The 12433-nt window shown below is 32.3% G+C and overlaps 1 long non-coding RNA gene and 1 pseudogene across 1 annotated transcript; one reads left to right on the top strand and one right to left on the bottom strand.

Annotated features, from left to right (window-relative positions):
* Window positions 1-1861: 1861 nt before the first annotated feature.
* LOC142623968 (uncharacterized) lies at window positions 1862-3487 on the bottom strand. Its single transcript, XR_012842257.1, has 2 exons — window positions 3204-3487; window positions 1862-3077 (listed from the first exon to the last, which is right to left on the bottom strand). It is a non-coding gene; the product is annotated as an uncharacterized LOC142623968 (long non-coding RNA).
* A 1212-nt stretch (window positions 3488-4699) lies between these two features.
* On the top strand, window positions 4700-10855 carry LOC142623553 (disease resistance protein Roq1-like; annotated as a pseudogene).
* The last annotated feature ends 1578 nt before the right edge of the window (window positions 10856-12433 follow it).

Raw genomic sequence — 12433 nt, 5'->3', positions numbered from 1 at the left:
TATATAAAATTTCATGTGTTTGTGTCTGTTTCAGGTCAAACAAAATTATCACCAAGTGCATACAATTTAATATTTTTCCTCTTTCTTTTGAAATTATAAAGTTTCAGTATATTTTATGCGACTATATGTGTTGTGTAGCTCAAAAAAGTTTATTTTAGAATAAATCTATACATGTCAGTACCACGTCTTAGTAATGGTGGACCCATTTATGTCTGTTAGTGAAATAATATCACACAAGGAGGACCACATATTGTTTATTGTTTAAATTCTATTGCATTTATGCATAGTATTAGTTAGAATTCCATGCTTTTTGGTTTGTTAAATACTACTAAATAGGATATAATAATCAATTGTTTTGAGAAAGTGTGTGAGGTTTTGCAGCTTTGTTGTCTTTTCTGTTTTGTGCTGAAAAGGTGCAACTTTCTGTCTAGCAGAATCAATTATTGTGAAAATGTGTTATTTGAGTATGATTATCTCAGATTATGATTATTGCATTTATATGTTACAACTAAATTGCCTATATTGTTTCTGCTAGATTAATATCTTTTGTGCACTTTCTCAGGTTAGACACAAAGAAGTTATAGTTTTGGAGTGTCAATGGAGACAATGGCTGTTGCAAGTAAAACATTCAGAAGAATTACAAAGTATTATATGAATGCACAAGTGCAGAAGTGAACAAGATTTCTTGTGTATAAATATGCGAGAGTGAAGACACTTGTTGAGATAAATGTGTATTTTGAAGTGGGTGGAACACTTCGATATTTTTTGTCATTCTTTGAAACAGTTCTAAAAAATTTAAACATGTTGAACTGTGGAATTTAATATGATGTTTATTGGAAACCTTGTCAAATTATGGAGATTTCAGTACTGCTTATAGAACCTTGTCAAGTAGTGGACCTTTTGGAGATTTTAGCACTGCTTATAGAAGCTGGCTTTCTTATGTTACTTGAAATGGTAGTCTTTGGGTTTCTGTTGGTGTGCTTGTGGCATGAGCGGCTTTTCTTTCCGTTTTGCGTGTGTAACATACCAATACGTTGAGACTATTGTAATGGGTTACTAGATGGCAGTTGTCCAAAAGTTTAAACAATTTCTTATGGTCTTGAATATTTTAATTCAAAAGAGAAAATTATGGTATAGCATTTGAATAGAAGATGGCTGTGTTAAGTGGTCAGACGTTAGAATACCCATAACTCCTACCACCTCCTTCCATGAGTGGTGGCCGAGCTTGCACTAAATACTTTGGTAGCCGGGCATCATGAATTTGCTACTATTTACTGGTAAGGCATAAGATGTGATTTAGTGATATTATGGAGGTGCTTATACAAGAAGGCCATATATGGCACCCTATTAATGGTCTTTTAATAGATATGTTAAACTGTTTCAGAGTTCAAGTTGTATTATGGGACCCATCTTAGGCTGGCTTTTCATTTATCCTGGTACTTCAAAATAATTTTAGAATGACAATAATGGGTTCCCAGACAATGCAATCTAACACAGTGCACACAATGCCTTCATGAATTCTTAATTGCTATTGAATGAAACTTTATTCTATTGAGAATGGCAAAAGGCTGCTAGTTTTCTAGCCATTAGAAAAGCCAAATGCTCAGTTAACCTCTCATGTCTCCCAATGGGCAATGGATGACACCATTATGTTGGCACATAACAAACAGAAGTTCCATTTCTTCAGAACTGTATTATACTCAACATGAAAGAGCATCTCAGATTATCAGAAAAGTACTGGTCTTGAAATCCATGAAAAACTATGAATTAATGAATTCCACTACCTCCTATATCCTTTTACACAAACACTTCCTCAAATGCCTTGTAATTAACCCAACTAATAAAATCATATACTCCTAAGTTTCAAGAAAACTCAATATATGAGTTGTTCCTTCCCATTTGAACGAAATGTTTGCTTTAATCTCTGCAACTTTTCATTCACAATACTATCCACCTTGCTATTGCAACCAATCACCCATCTTTTTAGTGGGTCAAAATCAACGTAAAATCAATATATTTACAATTTCTCGCTTGTTAGATTCCTTGAAGAAGAAGAACTTTAAAAATTCATCTCTTCAAGCCTTGTAATCTACTCCAGAATCATCTTTTTTCATCTTTTTCTTTTACAAACATCTTCCTCCTTAGCCGACATCTCTAAACATTGCTTGGTTTATGTCTTCAGAACTTACAAATGTTTGCTGCTCAGCTACCTAACACCATTATAAGGAAATATGCATAAGAAATATTAATCTGTAAAGTCATGGAAGCATAATTAAAATTCAATTTAAGAACTGTGTAAATATATAGGTTTTGATGGATAATAAAGTGCAAGACAAGAGACACAATCCATATTACCTTGTGGGAATTTCTCACCAAAGCAAATTACTGGCAGGCAGCATTTTCACTGTTCACTTAAGCAAAAACCAATACAGATATGGAGTTTTAAATCTCAAAGAGCATTACAACCACATGTAAAAACCAGTATAGACCAATCCAAGATAAGTGTTACTCTTTACAAATCAAAGTCTAGGAAGCTATTATTTTACTACTGAACAAGGTCCATATTTTACACTTTACAAATCAAAGTCCAGGAACCAATTGGTCCCTAAAGCTATTAAAATCTCTAAGAGCAGATGAAAGTATCCTTCCACTGTTTCACTACTGATGTATTTCTACTCATAAGCATAACTGCATCTTATAGTCTTAGATCATCTTACACAAGTCAGACACAACTTCTAGATCACTTTTCAGATTGTTGCCCAATCTAATTAGTCTTACTTGGGCACACTATCCATTCCATAATAAGACATTCTTCTACCATTGTTAAAAAAAAAAACAGTAACTGCTTAAAATTTTGGAATGCAACTTATAATTGTCATTCAGGCATAGTATTAAGTATCAAAGTACCCTTCATGTCAGTACACGAAAAAAAAAAAGAAAAAAAAAAAAGAAAAGAGAAAGAATCTCATTTCATTAAATCACTTGATGTATTCATGTTAAAAATCACACCTGCAATTTGCTTAATCAACAACTTCATAAGGAGTTCTCCTTTTTAGATATTGTTTACAGCGAATTGCCTGCAATTTGCAATTAAATTTATGCATTCTCCATCATAACCAAATTCTCTCCTACCAAAGAATTTCATATTCTCAATCTAACCTGACACAGATACAAACACAGAAGAAGAAAAAAAAAAATCTTACATGGACCTAATCTGACGAGAGATACCAAATCTAAAATGGAATTGGGTTGCTCAACTAGAGGAAAAAGTGTATACTTGAGATGACACCGGAGGGAGGCAGGTCAGTTTTTGTGCGAGAGAAGCAGGGAGGCTGTCGCTTGGAGAAGGACGCGTGAGGTGGAGGCCACCGTTTCCAGCGGCGTCGCCGATGGCTAGGGAACTGCTCAATCTCCCTCTCGTGGGTTTGTGAAGTATATTGCAAACGAGTTTAATTTGGTACCGGGTTAGGATTAAGGTTTGAAGTGAATCGGGTCAGATTGTTTTTATTTTATTTATTTATTTTTTTTTATGTATAAATTCATTTAGTAATTTTTTAATATAAAAAAAAGTGACATCATTAAAAAAAAAAAATGACTTCTGTTAGCCATGTAAGTTAACAGAAAAACTTATATTGCTAATTTTGAAAACTTGAAGGTCCAATTGTGCTCATTTGAAATTTGTGGGACTAATTGCATACATAAGATAAACTTCAAGAATTAATAATGTAGTTTCGCCCAAAATTTATGCCAAACAAGTATGTCACTAAGATCATTGGACCTTAAGTCTCAATGCCATCCAACACGATGGAGACACAAAGCAAAGATGCAACACATACACGTGAAAGACTAAGTCCTTAGAATAAATCTTCAAATGATTGGTTTATCAACACGGATTGGTTCTTGGATAGAATAAAAACGAGAAAGAGAGCAAGGGGGGTGGACGGCTTCTTCTCTTCTAGAAATCCTTAGCTGTAAGATGCAAAAACACAAATAAATTTTTAGATTGGCTAGGATTTACACGTTACAACTAGGTTTAAATATTACTAACCCAATATTAGAATTACTAAGTTACCCCTAAAAAAATAAATCTCCTTTAAAAAAAAAAAATTGGAATCGGTAACCTAGTTCTTTCGACGTTTCTCAAAGCTTATATATTTCCACTTTAGATTTGAAAAGTCAAAATGCGTGGAAACGTTGATACTTGTATGGACACTGCCGGTTAAGGAATGAAAGTTCATGTAAAGACTAAGCCTTCGTTTGGATAGCGTCTGCGTCAGCCCACGACTGGCGTTTGGCGTTTTTGTGTGGGTCCCGTGCACTGTTTATGGGACCCGCAACATACTTTTTCTACAAAAACAACTTCAAAACTGGGTTTCACGACACTATTCACTCATTTAAAAATTATTTTGCTACAGTGTTTTTAGTTTTCAGCAATAAGCGGTATCTAAATAGACCCTAAATAGAAGTTTTTAGTTTTAGTTTTAGGGACACTGCTAGTCAAGGAATGAAAGTTCGTGTAAAGTCTAAATAGGGGTTTTTACTTTTATGGACACTGCCATTCATATAAAAGAAGGGTTGTTTACACAGTCCGATATGCTTTCTTTACTCATATCTCTTTTAATTTTCATTTAGTCACATCTTTCTTTCATTCTCTTCTTCTCCTTCTATTTTTTCTCAATTCTTTTGCTCATAGATTCTGATGGCTCTGCAAATCAACGAAGGAGGCTCTTCTTCTTCCACTGCCCGACACATGTATGACGTTTTCTTGAGCTTTAGAGGTAAAGATACTCGTTATAATTTTACTGGTCATTTATATCACGCTTTATGTGACAAAGGTTTTAACACCTTTATTGATGATAATCTTCAAAGAGGAGAATAAATTTCAATAGAGATTCTCAAAGCCATAGAATTGTCAATGATTTCGATTGTCGTATTTTTTGAAAATTTTGCATCTTCAACTTGGTGTTTGAATGAACTTGTCAAAATTCTTGTGTGTAAGAATTTTGGCCAATTAGTTCTACCTATTTTTTACAAAGTAAATCCATCAAAAGTACGTAAACAAAAGGGAAAGTTTGGGATTGCACTAACTAAACATGAAGAAAAGCATAACAAAGATAAGGTTCAGAGTTGGAGGGTAGCTTTAACCAAAGCAACTTATTTGGCTGGGTTCTCTTACAAGAATGGGTATGTATCTATTGCTACTTTTTTGCCTTCTTTGTAGTATAAAACATTAATAGTTTTATTATTACCATTTACTTCCAAATAATCAAAGGATTTGCATTGCATACTCAAAGTTAGTACATGGTAAAACTTCAAATTCATCATGTAGGTAGAAGAATATTGATTTCTAAATTAACACAGAAAAATATATACTTCTAGAAGGGTAAATGATTTCACCTTACAATGTTATGTCCATGTACTAAATAGGAAATAAACAAGAGAGACTAGAGAAACATTGGATCCACTTTAGATTGCCTCTTCTATGCTGCTTCCTTTCTCCATATAGATTTTGATTCGGTTTTTTGAGAAGCTAAGAGAGAGGAAATGTCACAATCACATCCATAATCACTTGCCAAACAAAAATTTCAGAATAAGATATTTTTTATAAAAAAAGAATTGTCACGACTCGCAATCCAAATGAATTCCACATTTTCCACCATGACCAACATGTCAATACCAAGCTTAAGACTGATGTTAATATGAACCAAAGTAAACCTGTGAACAAAAAATTGTCTATTTGTTAGCTGATAAATAGCTTATCTAATATCTTTCTCCAAATAATAACAAACATCATCAATTTGGAATATACCACAAGTTCACACACTAAAATCCCCTATTACATCAAAAGTTCCAACGCTCAACTCTTGATTTATATATACAAACATCTCTACAAATTAATTGAGTGCAAAACTACTAAAATGGAAAGTAAAAACTAAATGAAAATCAAACTAGCTCTTATGAAGCTCAACTAAGGCTCCAGCAACTACTCTATTGCATAAAACCTCCTCACCGATTTTCTATTTTTATTTCTTTAAAGAAGGTAAGCTAACAGAGCTCAATAAAAGGGGTTAGGTGGTATGAGTTATAAAGAATGTATAAATACATGAAAATTAGAAAATTTTCTTAATACGTGAATACGCTTAGAGATTAACTTCTTTGAGCATGCACGCACAATTTTTCATTTGCTTTATAAAAAAAAAAAAAAACTTTAGATAGCTTTAAAAAATATTGTATACTTTCTCTAATGATATATCTCATTAGATTCAGAAAACATTTTCCTTAGATGGTTTTTTTTTGTTAGATAAAATAGAATTTTATCTTATAGAGTCTGCTTCATGATGATTACTCTTTATTATCAAGTCAAGATACCGATTAATTTTAAGTGTAAATAGGGTTTGAACCTCGGATTTTTTATTTGATAATAAATTACTTTACTAATTGAGCTAGTTAGAAGCCTATAACCCACAATTTTTTTCTTTAGAAGAGATTTAAAAAAAAAAAAATTATCTATTGAAATAACCTTAGTCTTGAAAACTTCTTAGCTTCATAAGAATCTCATCATAATCATTCTTCCATGATTTAACATCACAAAAACGTTTCCTCAATTGTTAGTAATTGAATAATTAGTAATTTCCTTTATCATAACATGAAACACAATTACTCTTAGGTGGCATTTGGTTCGCTGTTATGTACCCTTGATATGACGCGTACATTACAATAATGTGATATTAAGGTTTTTGGTTTATTTTATTTTTTCTAACATTACCATAATTTAAAATTACAAAATATATTATATCATCTTAATCTCACCACCTTTCTAAACAATTTAATGTTGTATTCTTGTGTTGAGATTACATTAATTTAATATTATAATAATGTAATACTATGGCATAATATAATATCATGGCGAACCAAATGCCCTCTTAATATTACTTTTTTTACTCACTTACTCTTTATATATATAACTTGTAATCCCAGAGACCAGTGGATTTACATTGTATATACTCAAAATTAGCGCATGTTAAAACTTCAAATTCGTCATACATAAGTAAATGTGCAGTCATATCTAAATTAATATATAAAGGATATAAACTTCAAGGTAAATGATTTCTCCTCTTAATTTTATGTCCATGTACTGAGTAGGAAATAAACAAGAGATAACCCATAGGTCCAGTCTAGATCGCCTCCTCTTTCCTGATTCCCTTTCCGTTTACATTTTGATATGGTTTTTGAAATACTGTCATACTGGGAAGGAGAGAAAATCTCATAATTGCATCCTTAATTGCTTACCAAGCAACAATTTGAGAGTAAGACAATAAATAAATAAACAAATAAATAAATAGACATTATTATAGAGGAAAATGTTGAGAAAAAATTCTAGAAAATAGGGAAAAGAGCGAAAAGTGGGAGGAAGCATTTCATAAGTTGGGTGCTTAATTTAATTGAGGAAAAAGTGTAGGAACACAACTTTTACTACAACTATAAAGGTTTGATTGTGGGTGATGTAGAAAAGTGGTAGATTCATATGAAAGTGAGTGTCTACCACTTACAATTAGGAGATGACCAAAATTCATATGAATATATATATATATATATATATATATATATATATATATATATATATATATATATATTATAGTATAGATTTTCATATAGTTTAACACATCAAATGCTTCTTATGCTTTTGTGCCTTGCAGTTGCTTTGAATCCGAAACTCAGTTTATCAAAAAAATTATAAAAGAGATATCAAGTACCACATCAAATCGGACACAACTATTTGTCGCTAAATATCCAGTTGGAATAGATTCTCGTGTGGAGGAGATAGAATTGCTTTTAGATACAAAGTCAAATGGTGTTCGCATGCTAGGGATTCATGGTCTTGGAGGAGTGGGTAAAACTACAATTGCAAAAGCTGTTTATAATAGAATTTTTGATCGTTTTGATAGGAGCTGCTTTCTAGAGAATGTTAGAGAAAAGTCATGGACAACCAATGGCATAATTCAACTACAGGAGACACTTCTTTCTATGATATTACAAGACAAGTATTTAAAGGTGGATAACGTTCCCAAAGGAATTGAATTGATAATAGATAGCCTTTGTCATACAAGGCTTCTTTTAATTCTTGATGACGTGGATGAATGGAACCAGGTAGAAAATTTGCTTGGAAGATGTGATTGGTTTAGTTCAGGAAGTAGAATTATTATAACAACAAGAGACAAACAAGTGGTAACCACTCTAGGAAAAGATCATCTAGTTTATGAGGTTAAGATATTGAATCAGTGAAGCTCATGAACTCTTCAGCCTGCACACCTTCCAAATGAATAAACTAGGGGAAGACTATTCAGAAGTTGCAAAACAAATTATACATTATGCTAATGGTCTTCCCTTAGCTCTAAAAATAATAGGTTCTAATTTGTGTGGAAAAAGTATACATGGATGGGAAAATGCATTAGAAAAGTACAAAAACATTCCTCACAAAAAAATTCAAGAAAAGCTCAAAATAAGTTATGATGGATTGGAAAAACTGAAAAGGATATTTTTCTCTATGTTGCTTGTTTTTTCAAGGGATTTGAGAAGGATTACGTTACAAATATACTAGAAACTTGCAATTTATATCCACGTGATGGTATTTGCAAACTTATCGATAAATGTCTCATAACTATTAATCAATGGGGCATATTGTCAATGCATGACTTGTTACAACAAATGGGCAGGGAAATCATTCAACAAGAATCTGAAAATGCTGAAAATCGTAGCAGGAGATGGTGTTATGAGGATGCTTATGAAGTGCTAACTAGAAATATGGTACAAATTCTTTTACTTCAACTTTTCCTTTTTCCAAATATTTTTTTGTTTAAAATTTCAAAATTTTTATGCTTTTTAAAAAATTATATAAAAGAACTTATTTGTTTTATTCTTTGTTCAATTAGGGGACTGATAAAATTCAAGCAATGATATTGCGCTCACCTGAACCGGTAACCATGAAATTGCAGAGTGAACCATTTGAAAGGATGAAAAATCTTAAACTTCTTTTAGTTGAAAATGTGCACATTTGTGAAAAATTTTAATATCTCCCTAATGGGTTACGGTTACTTGAATGGCATAAATCTCCTTTTTCTTGGCCATCTAAATATTGTCCTCAAAAGCTTGTTACACTCAACATGAGTTGGAGTAGTTGCTTTAGAATGGAGAAAATATTTAAGCAGGTATGATTATTAGTATTTATGAATTATAATTTCTTACAACTTTTTAAAATGTTGGCCAAAACTAAATTTTGATTTTTTTTTTTTTAAACTGCAAGGTATCCAATTTAATATTTTAAAACATATGAAACTTCCGAATGACTCCATTACAGAATTACCTAAATTGTATGCTCCAAACCTAGAGACATTGGACCTCTTTTTTTGTAGTGAATTAGTTACGGTTCATGAATTGTGTGTCACAAACCTAGAGACATTGAAACTTTCATATTGTCATGAATTAGTTATGGTTCATGAGTCCTTTGGATTTCTTGATAGGCTACAGATAAGGGACTTTGAAAACTGTGACAGTCTTCCAAATCTTCCAAACAACCTCAGGTTGAAATCGCTCGAAGAGTTGAATCTTTTCGCATGCCCTATGCTTGAGAAATTCCCCAATATTCATCAAGAAATGAAACGTTTAAAGAAATTAGAATTATCTTATAGTGGCATCATAGAGTTGCCTTCATCAATCGGGTTTCTTACTCAGCTTACTGAATTAGGGTTAAATGGTTGCCACAACCTGAGGGATCTTCCTGACAACATCTACAAATTGCAAATGCTTGAGGTCTTACGTAGTAACACTGCCAAATTGAGACCACCATGTAATTCTTTTGATGGACTTTCTGAATATGGGTTTCCAAGCTTAAGGAAACTGTGTATCAGTGAATTAGAATTTTGGATGAAGCCCAATTACTTTCCCGTATTGAAAGCACTAAAGCTATTTGGCTCTGATATTGTTAGCATCCCTGAAAGCCTAAACAGATTTACTACGTTAGAAAGGCTTAATATAGAAAATTGCCGGCAGCTATGACAAATTTGTAGGCTTCCAGAATTTATAAAAGATGCAGATGCAAGGAAGTGTACGTCATTAGATGCACAATCCTCAAGCAGATTATTGAATCAGGTCTCTCTTTTTCAAGTTATAATAAAAAAATAAAAAATAAAACAAAATTTTTTTTTTTTTTAAACTTTCTTTCTTAATTTAATTCGTTGAATTTGCTAATTATATGCAGATTGGAGAAATTTTATGTGAAGGAGAAAGAAGAGACACATTTGTGGATCCACGGTCATTAATTGGAGAATTGTTCGGTGATGATGGGGATAAGCGTAATTTTATAGTACCAGGTACAGAGATTCCAAGGTGGTTGAATTCCAAGCATCAAAGTGTTGGAAGTTCCGTATCATTCCATGTTGGTCGCATATTTCCAAATGTTTTTGCCGTCTATTTCGCTTTTGGACTAGAGAAGCATCCATTTGATGATTTCTCACACTATGCATTAAATGTTTACCTCTCCATTAATGGTTTTGGAGAAGTTTGGATTAATGAGATTGTGCTAGGTGATGATTCTGTTACTCTCTGGGTATTTTCTAGATCTCATCTCAAATTGCAGAAGCTATTGAATGAATCAAATCCATCTGATTACAATCACGTTGAGGTTACATATGAATGGGACCTCGATTGTTCTTTTGAGCTTAGAAGGTGGGGGGTCAAAGTAGAATGTATATGTTGTCCTCAAAAATCTAGTATCTCATCTTCAATGGCCCTTAACCTTGTTGACTATGATTCTGACTCCAATCTGAATCTACCATTAAAGAAAAGGAGAAAATATTGATTGAATTTGGGAGATATATGCCAAGGTTTGTCTCCTTCTTTAGTTGCAGTGTAGCATTTACTGTCAATTATATCTTCTCTCCTTTATTTTTTATTGATGATATCCTCTCCAGTACAGTTGAAATTGAAGGAAAATACATCTTAACTAAAAGAGATTGTGGAAACAAAAGTAGGATGGTATTAAATTCTACTTTGATCCATTTATGCATTTAGCATTTCATGTATGAATTAGTAATTACTGAGATCTCTAATTTGGTGCAACAACAATTGATCTTCTTAGAATTCTTTGTTATATTGTTTTGGTTTGACCTTTTTATTTTTCACTTGGACATTCCATTTTATAGCTTTTACTATGAAATGGAATGTTTACTTTTTATTGATTGTTTGATTGCCAGATTGAAAAATTGAATGAGTCAAACCAAGCTGAGTGCTGTGTGAAATCCTTCAACTAACTAGGCTTTGTTGTATTACTTGGCCTCTGTAATAGCCGAATTTTTTGTAGCTTGTTGAAGTGTACCCAAGTTCTTTTCCATGAATTTTATGCAATCCTTTTAAGTGTATTTAATCATACCATTTATTTAAGTTTACAGCATCTCATAAAAATTGATTAAGTGCTTGAAGAAAAAAAAGACCCAAGTGATGAAGTATTGATTACTAACAGGATACTCCAGAGCATATGAAGTTTTTGTCAATATTAAGAAGTAAAGAGTTTAATCAAGCATATAATGGATATGGGTTCATCTTCAATGGGACTCAATTTGTTGACAATGATTCTGACTCCAATTGGACTTCACCATCAACGAAGAGCAGAACATATTGATTGAATTTGAAAGAAATATGCCTCCATCTGAGCATAGCCTTGGAACTATTCTCTCCTTTCTTGTTTCCGTTTGAGTGTTTGAATTCTTTTGCATTTTATGACAAGGTTTGTCTCCTTCTTTACTTTGGTTGTTTCATTTGCCCTTGTTATTTTCTTTTCTCCTCTATTTTTATTGATGATACCTCCCTAGTATAGTTGGAATTGATGGATAATAAACTTAATCGAAAGAGTTTGTAGAAAGTAGGATGATATCAATTTCAAGGTTGATCCATTTATGAATTTATCATTTCATGCATGATATGAATTACTGACATCTCTAATTTGGTGCAACAACAATTTATCTTCTAAGAATTCTTTGTTATATGGTTTTTAGACCTTTTTTCACTTAAGCATGCTATTTTATACCTTTTACTATGAATGAAATGTGTATTTTTATTGATTGTTGGATTGAAAAACTAAATGAGCTAAACCCAAGCTTAGTGCTCTATGAAATCCTTCAACTAATTAGGCTGTGTTGTATTACTTAGACTTTGGCCTTTGTAACAGAGGAGATTTTGTCGCTTCAGAAGTGTACCAAGTTCTTTTCCAGGAATTAATGAAACTCTTTGAAAGTGGATTTAATCATATTTTCTAAAAGGGTACACTAGAACCTATAAATAAAAAGTTTTTGACTATACTAAGAAGTTTGAGTAGATCATACATATGATGGAGTTACCAGATTTGTTATGTCTGATTTGGGCATTAGCCTTTCAAATTGTA

This window comes from Castanea sativa, chromosome 2, assembly GCF_040712315.1.
Source record: "Castanea sativa cultivar Marrone di Chiusa Pesio chromosome 2, ASM4071231v1".
NCBI classification, from domain to species: domain Eukaryota; kingdom Viridiplantae; phylum Streptophyta; class Magnoliopsida; order Fagales; family Fagaceae; genus Castanea; species Castanea sativa.
This window is presented reverse-complemented; position numbering and strand designations above follow the sequence as displayed.